Source organism: Zingiber officinale, chromosome 5B, assembly GCF_018446385.1.
Source record: "Zingiber officinale cultivar Zhangliang chromosome 5B, Zo_v1.1, whole genome shotgun sequence".
In the NCBI taxonomy this organism is placed as follows: Eukaryota; Viridiplantae; Streptophyta; class Magnoliopsida; order Zingiberales; family Zingiberaceae; genus Zingiber; species Zingiber officinale.
In genome coordinates this window covers 85,049,035-85,063,688 of record NC_055995.1, presented here as the reverse complement: position 1 = coordinate 85,063,688, position 14,654 = coordinate 85,049,035, and positions in this window count along the sequence as shown.

Here is a 14,654-nt window from a genome sequence, read left to right as displayed (position 1 = left end):
AATATTCTTTTGAGTGCATATTTTCGAAGGAGCTCTTGTGTTAAATTGATGTTATCGCCTATAGACCGCCTTTGCACAAAAGTCACTTGGGTCGGATTGAAAAGATACCCCAAAACCATAACAAGTTGGTTGGCCAATATCTTATCTATTACGTTGTAGAAGATATTGCAACAAGAGATCAACCGATAATATGCAACTCTCGATGTGTGACCGACCCCCTTTGGTATTAAAGATATCATGGAGTGGTTCCATTGTTTTAGCAACTCTCTGGATTGAAAGAACTCTTGTACCGCTACTAAGAAATCTGATCCAATAATATCCCAAGAGGATGTAAAGAACTTCGTTCCATAGTCATCCGGTCCTAGCACCTTATTGTTGGATCGTAAAGAATGCTAGAAGGAGGGGGGGGGGGGTGAATAACGTTCTTTGAAAATTCGTTATCGAATCAAATTTCACTGTGGAAAGTAAAAACAAACAACACTAACAAACAAATTTTACTTGGTTCGGAGCCTTCGTCGACTCCTATTCCAAGGCTTGCATGTGAGAGTACTTTCGTTGGGCAATCACTAATAATTCACAAAAAGTATTACACAATTTAGTACAAGAACTATATAAAAAATACCGACAACAAGAAAAATGAAACCGAGTCACAGGTTGTGGGAGGAGTTTCGCAGCGTTGCAGGAGCATCTTTGGAGTAGCGCGCAAAAGAGCAATCGTTGAAGAAGTTCTATCCGGCTCTTGGTAGAAGACTGCTTATATAAGCAGATCTGGGCGCCCCGATCCCTTCCGGGCGCTTGAACCGTGACGTCGACCAACCAATTAGCGCACTCCACGCTAGCGACGAGATAAGCTTCGGGCATTCCGGGTGCCCGGACCCCCTTTTCCAGCAACTCTTTTTCCTGCAAGAAAAGGTTAGTCCGAGGCAATAATAATTATACTACCTTACAAAATAAAGTTAGCAGAGTATAACAAATAGACTAGTAATTAGATTTTGTCTCCTCGAGATCAGAATCTAGTCAAGATCTCAACTTAGGTTTCCAAAATGGATCTAAATTGGATCGACACCTACTGTTCCTTTAAATGGGGAGCGCGCCCTCACCAAGTCATTCCTTCCAGTGACTTACCTTAACTTACTACTTTTCCAGACATTCGGTCAACCCATCGACCTATTTGTACTTCGTGCCAACTATTCGGTCGGCCTGTTGACCTAGCTGGACTTCATGCCAGATATATGGTCATCTCGTTGTCCAATCAACCCATCGACCTAACTAGATTTCGTACTAGCTATTCGGTCAGCCTGTCGACTTAGCTAGATTTCTTACCAGATATCTGATCAACCCGTCGATCTATCTGGACTTCTCATGCACACTTAGTTAATCTTGTTAGATCATAATAAACCTAACTTAACTTACTTTATCATTCATCTAAACCTGAGTTAGACCGTTAGTGCAACCTGCATCAACAATCTTCCCTTTTTGATGCAATGACAACCTGGGTTAAATTAGGAAAAAACATGCAAAAAGTGATATGATTTTTAAGTTAGTCTTGTTTTAATGTTATACTTTGGTATTTGCTAACTTAATCCACCTAACCCTCCCCCTTTGTCATTCATCAAAAATAGAAATAGATAATTCATTGAAGAATTTTCTAAGTAACTTAAAAAAATCTTTAAATGTTCAGGATTATTTGGGGAGTTAACTTATAAAATAAGTTAATTAACTTAAAATAAATTTTTAAAGATATCTTATAAAGTGATAATAGCAAAAACTTTAAATATAAGTTTTGAAATTGGTTTAAAGATATCTTATATTTTTAAAGAAATTTTGAAATTATTTTCAAATTCTACTAAGTTTTCAAAATATTTTTTTTTCAAAAGATATAAAAATTTGATAACTTTAAATATTAGAAAAGTTGAAATTGTTTTTAGAATTTACTAATTTTTCATAAGGTTTTCAAAAGAAAAGATTCTGCAGAAATAATTTTAAGGTTAGAAAAAAAGTTTTCAAAATAAAAATAAGAAATATTTTGAAAATAATTTGATAAACTTTTTCAAAATTGAAACTTTAAAAAAGATATAAGGAATGTTTTCAAAAATGAATGAAATGGTAAAACTGAAGTTTTCAAAACTGACTTTTAAAGCAATATTCCAAAAAAAACTTAAACAGTTGTCAAACTAATTTTTAAAAATCATCTTTTAAAACACTTTAAAACTTTACAACTTTGAAAATGGTAATAAAAAAATGAAGCAGTTTTCAAAATCTTTTAAATATTTAAGGTGCGTTTGGTTCAAGTTATCATATATAACCTTGGTTATGTGATTATCAGGTAATCACATAACCATGGTTATAGGAAATAAAACATAACCAAATGTTGTTTGGTTCAACCTAGGTAATACAACAAAAATTTATTTGTTTGAAAGTTTTAATGAATAACCTAATTTAATATTTTACTATATTACCCTCAGTTACAAAACCCACCATACATAATATTTATTATTATTTCAACTATATGTTTTTTACTTTTTCTTTTTTCATGTTTTTTTTATTTTTATATGCTTTTTAATTATTTTTAATTATTTTTATTTTTTTCTTCTTTTTTTTACATTTTTTTTATTTTTTTATGTTTTTTTAATTTTTTTACATTTTTTTTAAATTTTTTTATTTTTAATTTTTGATATTTATTATTATTATTATTATTATTTTTTTACATTTTTCTATTTTTATTTTATTTTTACGTTTTTATGTTTTTAATGTTTTTTATGTCTTTTTATTTTTTATGGGGTTTTTTAATTTTTTAACATTTTTATTATTTTTATGTTTTTTTTTAATTTTTGACCTTTTTATAATTTTTTTTAAATTTTTAACTTTTTTATTATTATTTTTTTAGGTTTTTTATTTTTTATGTATTTTACTTTTTTTTATTTATTATTTTTACATTTTTTTTCTTTTTTTAAAGTTTTTTTAAATTTTTTTATTATATTTTTCATATTTTTCTTTATGTTTTTCTTTTTTGTCACATTTTTCTCTTATCCAAGGATATTTTGGGTAAAAAAATCGTTAACCCCGGAATCAAGAAAAACCTCAATTTTTCGATTCCAAGTTGCATACCCATTTTGTTGACGTGTCAGGCATGGAATATTACTCGGGAATCATCGATTACCTAAACCAAATAAGGTTTTCGTTGATAATCTTAGATGGATAACCAAGGTTATCAAGGATAACCCCCAACCAAACACACCTTTAAAGTTATTAATCCTCTCCCTGAACTTGACATTAATTAAAAAATAAACAACTAAAAAGTGTCCTTAACTGTCTAACCATTTGTTACTTACTAACTGTCAAAAGATGACAGTTTTCACTTGGTTAGTCAAGTTAAGTTAATTTATCCAGTTAGTGTTTGACTAAGCTGAAAAACTTAACCTGTTAGTTTGGTCTTTTAACACTTAGACTTGTATTGATGCACTGATATAAGCATCTTAAGTCCAAGCAATCTGCCTATGCATCTCACCCTTTTCTAAATTTAGCAATACACAAACAAGGTAGTCCTAGTATGTTGGTGAGATACTCAAATTCTAGACCTATAGGAGCATGCTTTCTAAGGGTTTGATTTAGACTAAGGCTAAAAGTAATTTTGAAAATTCTAAAAATAAGGGAACTTTTTGAGAAAAATAAATAAAGAAGTTTACCCTAGAATTTTTAGAAATTTTTTGAAATCAATTTTGAAATTAGAGTCCTAGTCTATTAAGTACATTCCTAATTGTCGATGCAAGTTACTAAATTCACTTTTAGGGAGGGGTTTAGTGAATATGTCAGCTAGGTTTGACTTGGACTCAATGTATTTGAGTTCAATATCGCCATTGGTGACCTTATCCCTGATAAAGTGATGTCTAATTTCGATATATTTAGTTCTTGAATGATGCACAGGACTCTTGGTTAAATTAATTAAACTGACATTATCAATTAGTACTTTTGTATTTGTAAAGTTTAAATTGAAGTCTTTTAAGGTGTGCATCATCCATAATAATTGGGCAACACATTGTCCTATGGTTATATATTCTATCTCAGTAGTGGATAAGACAACACAGTATTGCTTCCTACTAAACCAGCTGACAAGTGATGGACCAAGTAGATGACACCCACCACTTATACTTTTACGATCCAGTTTACAGCCAGTATAGTCTGAGTCAGAGTAGCCTATGAGTTCAAAATTGGGTGTTCTAGGATACCATATTCCTACATTTGATGTGCCTTTGAGATATCTAAAAATTCTTTTGACGTTAGTCAAATGTGACTTTTTAACACAGGTTTGGTATCTAGCACACATACTAACTGCAAATAAAATATCGGGTCGACTTGTAGTTAAGTATAGAAGGCTACCTATGACACTCCTATAGTATTTTAGGTCAACTGGTTTTCCATTTGGGTCATCATCTAAGGTTGTGTTAGTTGCCATAGGTGTCTTTATTTCTTTAGTGTTTTCCATTCCAAATTTTTTAAGTAATTCCTTAATATATTTTTGTTGATAAATGTAATTGCCTTTATTTATTTATTTAATTTGTAACCCTAAAAAGTAAGTTAATTTATCTACTAGGCTCATTTCAAATTCTTGTTCCATTAGTGTTATAAATTCTTGTAAAAATTATGAATTGGTTGACCCAAAGATTATATTATCTACATATATTTGAACTATAAAAATATCTTGGTTGATTGATTTGATAAATAAAGTTGAGTCAATTTATCCTTGGTTAAACCCTTTGGAAATTAGGTAAGAGGTTAGCCTTTCATACCATGCTCTAGGTGCTTGTTTAAGACCATATAAGATCTTCTTAAGTTTAAATACATGGTCAGGATGATTTAAACTCTCAAACCCAGGTGGCTGACCTACATAAACTTCTTCTTTTATTAGCCCATTTAAAAAGGTAGATTTTACATCTATTTGATAAAGTTTAAATCCTTTATGGGTTGCATAGCTAAGTAGCATTCTAATGAACTCTAGTCTAGCTACTGGAGCATATGTTTTATCATAGTCAAGTCCCTCTACTTGACTAAACCCTTTAGCAACTAGTCTAGCCTTGTTTCTAATAATCTCTCCATTTTCACTTAATTTATTTCTAAATACCCATTTTGTTTTTAGGTGGTGGTACTAAGTCCCAGACTTTATTTCTCTCAAGTTGGGCTAACTCTTCTTGTATAGCTATGATCCAATCTGGGTCAAGTAAAGATTCAACTATTATTTTGGGTTCAATTTTTGAGATTAGGGATATCTGACTTAAGTTTCTGAAGGATGACCTAGTCTGAACTCTTAGGTCAGGATCACTAATAATTTGGTCAATTGGGTGATTTGAGTTGACTCTTATGGTTCTAGTAGGTTCAATTCATTTGAGGTTGATCTTCTTCTTCTTGACTTAGATTTTCACTGGCTTCCCCTTGACTAGTGTTACTTTGAACAAAATCAATTGGTTGTATCTGAGTTTGTTCTAAGTTTTGCTTGGGCTCTTCAAATTTTACGTTTGAGGTTTCTTCAATTCTTAGTGTAACTCTATTATATATTCTATAAGCTCTATTGTTTAATGAGTATCCTACAAAGATCCCATTTTCTATTTTTGATGCAAATTTCATGATGATAACCGTTTTCAAGGTAAAATTGGTTAGAGTTATGGTTATTAAATTCTTCTCCGTTGTCACTTCTAATTCTTTTAATTTTTAGGTCTTTTTTATTTTCAACTTGTTTGCACAAATTTGTAAAGATTTCAAATATTTCATCTTTATTTTTTAAGAATTTTACCCAAGTGAATCTAGAGTAGTCATCTATTATTACTAGGCAATATAGATTTTCATTTATTAATTTGACCCCATGAGAATCAAATAGGTCCAAGTGCAATAATTCTAGCATTGAATTTGTTTGAAGTTGATTAATTGATTTGTGAGTAGATTTTGTTTGCTTTTTTTGTTGATTAGCATTACAGATTATTGAGTCTAAGTTAGGTAATTTTGGTAGGCCTCTAACTGATCTATTTAATTTACTTAGATTTTTAAAGTTTGTGTGTAACATTCTATGCCATAACTAGGTTTCTTTTTTTTTTTGTGTCAAGTAACACTCAAGTGAAGAAGAGATTAGGTTAATTGCATAGATATTGTCCTTTCTAAACTCTTTTAGGCTTATAGTAGGGTTATCTAAGTGCTTAATTAAATATTCAGAGGAAAGAAATCTAACCTTACATTCAGAATCACATAATTGACTTATATTAAGAAGGTTGTATTTACATTTTTCAACAAGTAATACTTTCTTAATAACGAAATCGGTTTTGAGTTCAATATTAACTAACCCAATTACCTTGAGTTTGCCGTTGTTTCCAAAGGCAACTGTTCCTAAGCTTTTGTAGGTTAATTGAGTGAATTTGGTATGATCCCCAATCATGTGTTTGGAGCAACCACTGTCCAATATCCACTTAATTTAAATAAGTGAATTTGGTATGATCCCCAGTCATGTGTTTGGAGCAACCATTATCCAATATCCACTTAATTTTCTACAATAAGTAGGAGTTAAGATTAGTTTTATTTTAAGTTAATTTGAATTTTGAATTAATTTAATTTGATTTGAATGTTAAGTTAATTTTAGGTTAATTTAATTTTTTTATGTTGAAGTTAAATTTAATTTTTAAGTTTAATTTAATTTAATTTTTAAGTTTAATTTAATTTAATTTCTTTTTTTTTTAAGTTTAAGTTTAATTAATTTTTTAAGCTTAAGTTTAAGTTTAATTTAATTTTAATATTAAGTTGAATTTATTATTTTTAATTTTAATTTTAATTTTAAGTTTAATTTATTAATTTTAATTTTAATTAATTTTAAGTTTTAATTTAATTTTTTAAATTTAATTTAATTTGATTTAATTTAATTTAATATAAATTTTAATTTAATTTAAATTTTAATTGAATATAAATTTTAATTGAATTTAAATTTTAATTGAATTTTAATTTTAATTTTAATTTAATTTAAAGTTTAATTTAGTTTTACTTTATTTTAAATTTAGTTTTAATTTAATTTAGTTTAATTTTAATTTAATTTAATTTAATTTAATTTAAATTAGTTTAATTTTAATTTAAATTTAATTTTAAATTCCTTAGTTATCTCACCCGATCTATGTTTTTCAATCAGGGAATCCTATAATTTTTGTTGGATGAGTTAAATTCAATTTCAGGGTTTGGTTTAACTTTATGTTAGATTCAGGTTTAGCTTGAGCTCAATAAACAGACATTCTTTGGATAAATTTTTGGGCTATGGTGAGTCACTTGGACATCATTAGAGTAACCATGCTTCGAGGTTTTCCAAATAGTATAAAACCTTGGTCTAACTGATTAGGATTCGTAAGGGGTAGCTTCAGTTAGTTCCACTAAGCCAAATGCACCAGGTCGAAGTTATATCTTCCTAGACATGCATAGACAGAGTTTCCTTAACCTATTATTATCCAAAACTTCACCAGTACCGTAGGTCAAGTTAAACTTTTGTCCCTTTTTAAACTAATCCTAATTACTTTACCGGGCAGGTTATTTTTAGAGGTGCCAACTAGTTTAGAGCCTCCCCCTGAATTATTGATCTAAATTTTTAAGTTTTAATTTTGGATTTATGTCGATTAATTTTGTAATTATAATAGACTTGATGATAGTTTGGGTTTGAGTTTGTTCTATATTTATTTTTATGATTTAATTTTGGTTTAGTTGATTTAGTTTTATAATTAGGATTTTGAATTAGGTTATTTGCTTTTATATAATATATTTTATTTTTAGGTATATAGTATTGGTTAATTCCTACTTGCGTGGTTAGACACGTTTTGGAACCCAACCTTTAGTTTATGTTTTGTTTCGAGTTACAAGTAACATAAATGATTTATTTATTGAACAGGACTTGTATCCAAGCCTAGATTTGTTGCATACACTTTTTTGATTTTTTAGAATTTAATCTAAGTTTTTAGATCTAGTTATAAAGTTTTCTAACATCCCTTTAAGTTTATTAATTTCAATTTTTAATATTGAGTTTTCCTCCTTAAGCTTTACAACTTGATTTGGATTTTTAATCTGTTCTTTGAGTTGTTGGTTTTCCTCAAGGAGTATTTTATTTTGATTTTCATTTTCAGTTAATTTTCTATTTAAGCATGCGATGACTTTAGAAAACATTTTGCTTAAATTAAAGTATACCTCATTGAAACCTTCGGAAACGAGTACGTACTCATGGCTTGATTCGGGTTCGGACCAGTCTTTCGATTCATCCTATGATTCTGATTCACGGGCCATCGGCGTGAGGTAGCTTCGGTGCTTTTACTCTTCGGCATCTGATTCATCTGATGATTCATCCCACGTCACCTTGAGTGCTTTCTTCTTAGTTGTTTTGTTTTTGTCATTCTTCAGCTTTGGGCACTTGTTCTTATAGTGACCCTTCTTGTTACATCCGAAGCAGGTCACATTTTTTGGGTCGTTAGTGGAGTTAACCTTCTACAAGTCTTTTCTGCTGAAGTTCTTCTTTCTCCTGGTGAACATTTTCCTTACCAAGTCCACCAAGTATTCTTCATCTTCTGAGTCTTGGTCAGACTCACCTTCAGATTCAGGCTTGGTTCTTGACTTTTCCTTGGAGGAACCTGCAAAAAGAGCAATTCCTTTCTCAGCCTATTTTGAGTTAGTCTGCTCATGAAGTTCGAGTTCACAAAATAATTTGTCAAGTTTTAATTTAGAAATATTTTTCGAAATCTTGGAGGCATCCACGATGGATACGATAGTGCATTTCGAGAAAATACGTTTAGGGAGTACCTTATCTAGTCATGGTTCTTCATTTGGTGGTCGATGGTGTGAAGCCCGTTGAGGATGTCATTTATTCTCGCGTGGAGTTGACTCGCAGATTCTCCTTCCTAGATTTTAATATTAAATAACTTATTCAAGTAGAGGTCTCGTTTGGTTACTTTTGTGTCGCTGGTTCCCTCATGCAATTCGATGAGCTTGTCCCACAGTTCCTTTGCATTTTCATATGGGCTGACACGATTCAGTTCCTCCTTCGTTAGCCCGCAATGGAGGGTGTTGAGAGCTTTGAAGTCTATTTGAGCTTTCTTCTTCATTTCTGGATTCCATTATTCCGGGTCCATCAGAATTCCGACGTTATCGACTGGAGCCTTGTAGCCTCTGGTGATGCTGAACCATTGGTCGAAGTTGGTCTTCAGATAGACCTCCATTCGCTTCTTCCTATTAGTATTAGCCCTAGTACCAATTGTGAGATGATTGTAAAGGGCTTATTTTGTATCATATATCATTATTAATAAAAGGTAAAGTTGGTTATTATATTTATTTCAGTTCAGTGCCGATTGAATAATTATAATAATGTCCTTGGATAGTAGGTTCTTATCTACAACATATCAATTGATTGAATTGATAGTGAGATATTGTAGATATACATAGAACATTACTCTTAACTATTCCTAGTCGAGAATTAATATACAAGGACAATATTAATGCGTTGAGACTAGCATGTAGGTCAACGGATGACTTAATCTCACAAGTCATGGATATGAGATATTAGGTTGACACATGAGTATATATTAGAGAATATATACTGAATGAACCGCCATGAGAATGTTTCATGGATCATTATATGAGTGTCATAAACATTCTCATGTGACTATTGGTATGAATAGTCCTTAGACCTGAAGTCGTTACGGTTCCCAACATAAGGAGTTGTGTACTTTGGTATCGGCAAACGTCACCTGTAACAAGGTGGACAATAAAGTTGATCACTGGGTATGAAATGAATTATGCGAAGGGATGTGAGTGATGTAGATGAGATCTATCCCTTCCATATGCCGGAAGCGATATCTATGGGCCCCTTGATTAGTAGGACACAAGAAAACATGACCATGCACAAATGAGTTAATATGAGATATTGAGCTTATTTGATTGAGTGTGTATACTTAGAGATCAAGAAACACAAAGATTGATAAGAGGATGACACAGTCTATGCCTCATTGATCAATCTAGATATCAAGGATAGAGGGACCAAGTCATACAAGATAATAGCCACGGAATGGTTAGGTCGGATCTCGACTTTCTTGTCACTTGGGTAGCAATGATGCCTTGCTAGATGCCACTCATTGCTTATGTATCTAAATGTTGATTTAGATACATTGCCAACGTTACGAGAACCTATTAGGTCACACACAAAGAATAAGTAGATTTGGAGATGAGTTCATATGATGAATCATTGGATTAAGTCTTATCCGAATTGGACTTATTGAGTTAGACTCAATTGGATCTAATTGTTGGATTAAGTCCAATTCAAACTAGACTCAAGGAGTTAATTTAAATTAATGAAATGTGATTCATTGAGTTTAAATTGTATGAGATTAATTGAGTAAGACTCGATTGAATTAGACTTGAGTTAGACTCAAGTGAGGAGACTTGAGTTAGACTTAAGTGAGGCTTAATGAAGAAATTCATTGAATTTCGAATTCAATGAATCATGTCATTTAATTTTTCAAAATTTAAATTTAAAATGAGAGGTTTTCAAATGTGTCCTTAATAGAGAGTGAATGATCATTAAGGCTCATTAATGGAATTAATGCACATTAAGTGTTTTCATTGGATGAAAATACTTAAGTCATTTTTCCTCTCATTTTTTGTAACTTCTTCATTGTCTTCTTCCTCTCCTCTCCTCTTGGCCGAAACCTTCTCTAGGTTGCTAGCACAACCTTAGGTGGTTTTATCTCCATCTTGTGAGTTTGTGAGACAAACGAACACTTGTTCGTGTGGATACCGTAGAGGCGTGAATGTGAGATCATGCTATGATCCGAGCTATCGGGAGTCCGTGAGCACGCTACAAAGGTATAATACTAGCATGTTAGAAAACTTAGTATATGTAGTAATTTCTCTTTCCCTTCGCATGGATCTTCTGGAGGAACTAGTGTTTTCCGCTGTTTGTTTGCGTGTTTAGCGCATCTAGTTCCTTACACTTCCAGTACGGGAAGTCATCACCGTTGAACAGGGTGTTAGAGTGTATACTAAAAGCCTAGCTTTTGTATAAACATTTATTTAGAAATAAGAATCACATTGGTCAAATGTCTACATTTATAAGTTAAGTGTAGTTGTTCAATTAATTTATATTGTAGATAACATGGTGTGTGGTGTCACACACAGAAGATCATGTTATCAATTCCTTGTAAATTATAATGACAATTTACCAAAGGGCGCACGTAGAGATTTAAATTTACCAAAAGACGTACATTACTTTGGTATTTACCAAAGAACGCACTTTTTTAAATGCATTTCCTATTTTACCCTTCTGACAATTTGACCTTTTCTACCGTTTTCTTTTCTTCACTATATTTCTCTCTCTTTTTTTTTTATGGGCAGAACGTATAAATAACATCAGTCAATTTTTTAGCAACATTTTAATGCATTTGAAGAAGTAAAAATAAATAATGAATAGCATATTTGAACTTCTTGCAATTTTAGAAATCTACTGGAACTAAAATGAGTGTAATCGGAGCTCGTGTAATCGGAGCTCTCTAGGTCGATCAGTGAGTTTCGGTCAAAACCCACTGATGGACCTAGAGAGCTCCGATTGAACCCATTTCAGTTTCTATGAATTTATGATGTTGCAAGGAGTTCAAATTTGATGTTCATTATTTATTTTGGTTTTTCATAGATGTTAACATGCAAAATCAAAGAATCGGCAAAAACACCACGTTGGGCCTGATATGGAATGATATTAGGCCCAACGTGGGCCTAATATCATTTAATATCAGGCCCACGTTGGGCCTGATATGAGTCTATATCAGGCCCAATGTGAGATTTTTTTGTTGATTCTTTGATTTCACATGTTAACATATTTGAAAGGCCGAAATAAATAATGGACACAATATTTGAACTCCTTGCAACATCAGAAATCTATAGGAACTGAAATGGGTTCAATCGGAGCTCTCTAGGTCCATGAGTGGGTTTTGACCGAAACCCACTAATGGACCTAGGGAGCTCCGATTGCATCCATTTCAGTTCCTATGGATTTCTGATGTTGCAAGGAGTTCAAATATGATGTTCATTATTTATTTCAACTTTCTATAGATGTTAACATGCAACAATAAAAAATCAGCAAAAAACTCCACGTTGGGCCTGATATGAACTCATATCAGGCCCAACGTGGGCCTGATATGGAATCATATCAGGTCCAACGTGGACCTGATATGATTCCATATCAGGCCCAATTGTTTGAGATCTGGGAGAAAAAGTACTTGCTTGCTACGCATAATGCATCATCATGTGCTAGGAATTGTTTGATTCAAATACAGATAGTAGTGAAATGCAGCAGAGGTTGAAGGAAAAACGATATTGTGCCTCTGTTCGCAACTACACATTTAAATCTTTAGCTAATGCTTTATCCTTCTGCATTCAGAGTACAAAAATTTAGCCCGGCCTTTTTGACAAATAAGACTTGAGAAAAATTATGCTCTTATTTACAGAGGAAGCAACACAAAGATGAAATTACTGTCTAGAACTGTAGTGATCCATTTCCGGTGGTCAATTACTTAGCCAGCAATATTAACAAAATGATTAGATCCTTGTTTAAGGGCATGACGCTGCGGCACTTCAATTCTCTAAACGATTTTGGAATCATATCATTTTGGAAGCAATATTAACTAAATTATCGTGGTGTTGATGAAAATTGGGCCTGATATGGAATCATATCAGGTCCACGTTGGGCCTGATATGAGTTCATATCAGGCCCAACGTGGAGTTTTTTACTGATTTTTTATTTTTGCATGTTAACATCTATAAAAAGTCGAAATAAATAATGAACACCATATTTGAACTCCTTGCAACATCAAAAATCCATAGGAACTGAAATGGATGCAATCGGAGCTCCCTAGGTCCATCAGTGGGTTTCGGTCAAAACCCACTTATGGACCTAGAGAGCTCCGATTGAACCCATTTCAGTTCCTATAGATTTCTGATGTTGCAAGGAGTTCAAATATGGTGTCCATTATTTATTTCAGCTTTTCAAAGATGTTAACATACAAAATCAAAGAATCGACAAAAAAACCTCACGTTGGGCATGATATGGAATGATATCAGGCCTGTTGGTTAGTCCTAAGAAAATCGTACCGGTTCCACTGTACAAAATTTTTTTGTACAAGTGTCGAACCTTTCCTTAAATAACCTATTGTGTTCTTTAGAAGTTAAATTAGGAATCGCAGACGGAACTTAACATCATTGATTCTAAATTTAACTTATCTGTTCTTAATGGTTTAGATTTAAATCGCAAGCAGAACTTAACACTATTGATTCAAATCTACCTAAGTTATTAATTCCACAAATATTAATTTCTAAAATTGGCTTCCAGGACTGCGTGATGAGGTACATGGCCTTCTTGGATATGAGAGCAACCACCACCGCCTAGGCAAAGCCTTTTAAGGAAAGCTAATATTTATTTCCTTAAATAACTCTAGGTTAGCCAAAAAGAACAATCAAATCACAAATCGAAAAAGAAGAAAACACAAACTCGAAAAACTATTTCAAAAACCCTAGAATCATATGCCTCTTGTGTTTGGTATTTCCAAAAATAACAATACAAAGAAAACTAGTATGATGCTGAAAACAATTATTAGTTATACCTTTCTTTGTAAGCAAAAATAACCTCTTGATCTTCTACCGTATTCCTCTTCTAACCTCGGACGTTGTGTGGGCAATGATCTTCCGAGACAAGAACCACCAAGCACCTTCTTCTTCCTTCTAGGTTTCGGCCACCACAATTCTCCAAGAGAAGTAGAGGTTCGGCCACCACCACCAAGCTCCAAGGGATGCAAGAAACAAAACCTCCTTTCTCTCCTTCTTCTCCTAACTAGAACCGGCCACCATCAAGAGCTCCAAGAGGGGTTACTGCCGGCCACAAGAAGAAGAGAAGAGGGAGAAGCTAGAGCCGACCACCAAGGAGGAAAAGAGAGGAAGAATAATAGAGTCGTCTTCAATGAAGACACCTCTACCCCTTCTTTTATAATCCTTGGTCTTGGCAAATAAGAAAATTTTAATAAAAACTTTCTTAATTCTTTTGCCATGAAAAGGAAAATTTAATTAATTTAAAATCAATTTTCTTTTCTCAATTCATATGGCCGGCCACTTTCTCCCCAAAACAAGGAAAATTTTAATTAAAACAAAAATTAAAACTTCCTAATTTGTTTCCAGAAATTTATAAAAAATTTCTCCAATAATTTTTCCCTTCATGGTGGATTATAAAAAGGAAATTTTATAAATTAAAATCTTTCTTTTAAACATGTGGATAAAAAGAAAGTTATCTCTAAAAATTAAAATATCTTTTAATCTACAAATAAGGAAAGATATCAAATCTTTTCTTAATCTTTTGTAGAAACTTATAAAAGAGAATATTTAATTTTTAAACTCTCTTTTAAATTATGAACATGGTTAAAAAGGAAAGTTTTCTCAAAATTAAAATCTACCTTTCAATATACAAATAAGGAAAGATTTCAAATCTTTTCTTAATCTTTTGTAGAAAGCTATAAAAGGAAAGATTTAAATTTTAAACTCTCTTTTAAGACCATGATATCCACATAAGAAATAATTTTAACAAAAATCTCTTTTTAATATGATGTGGCCGACCACCTAAGCTT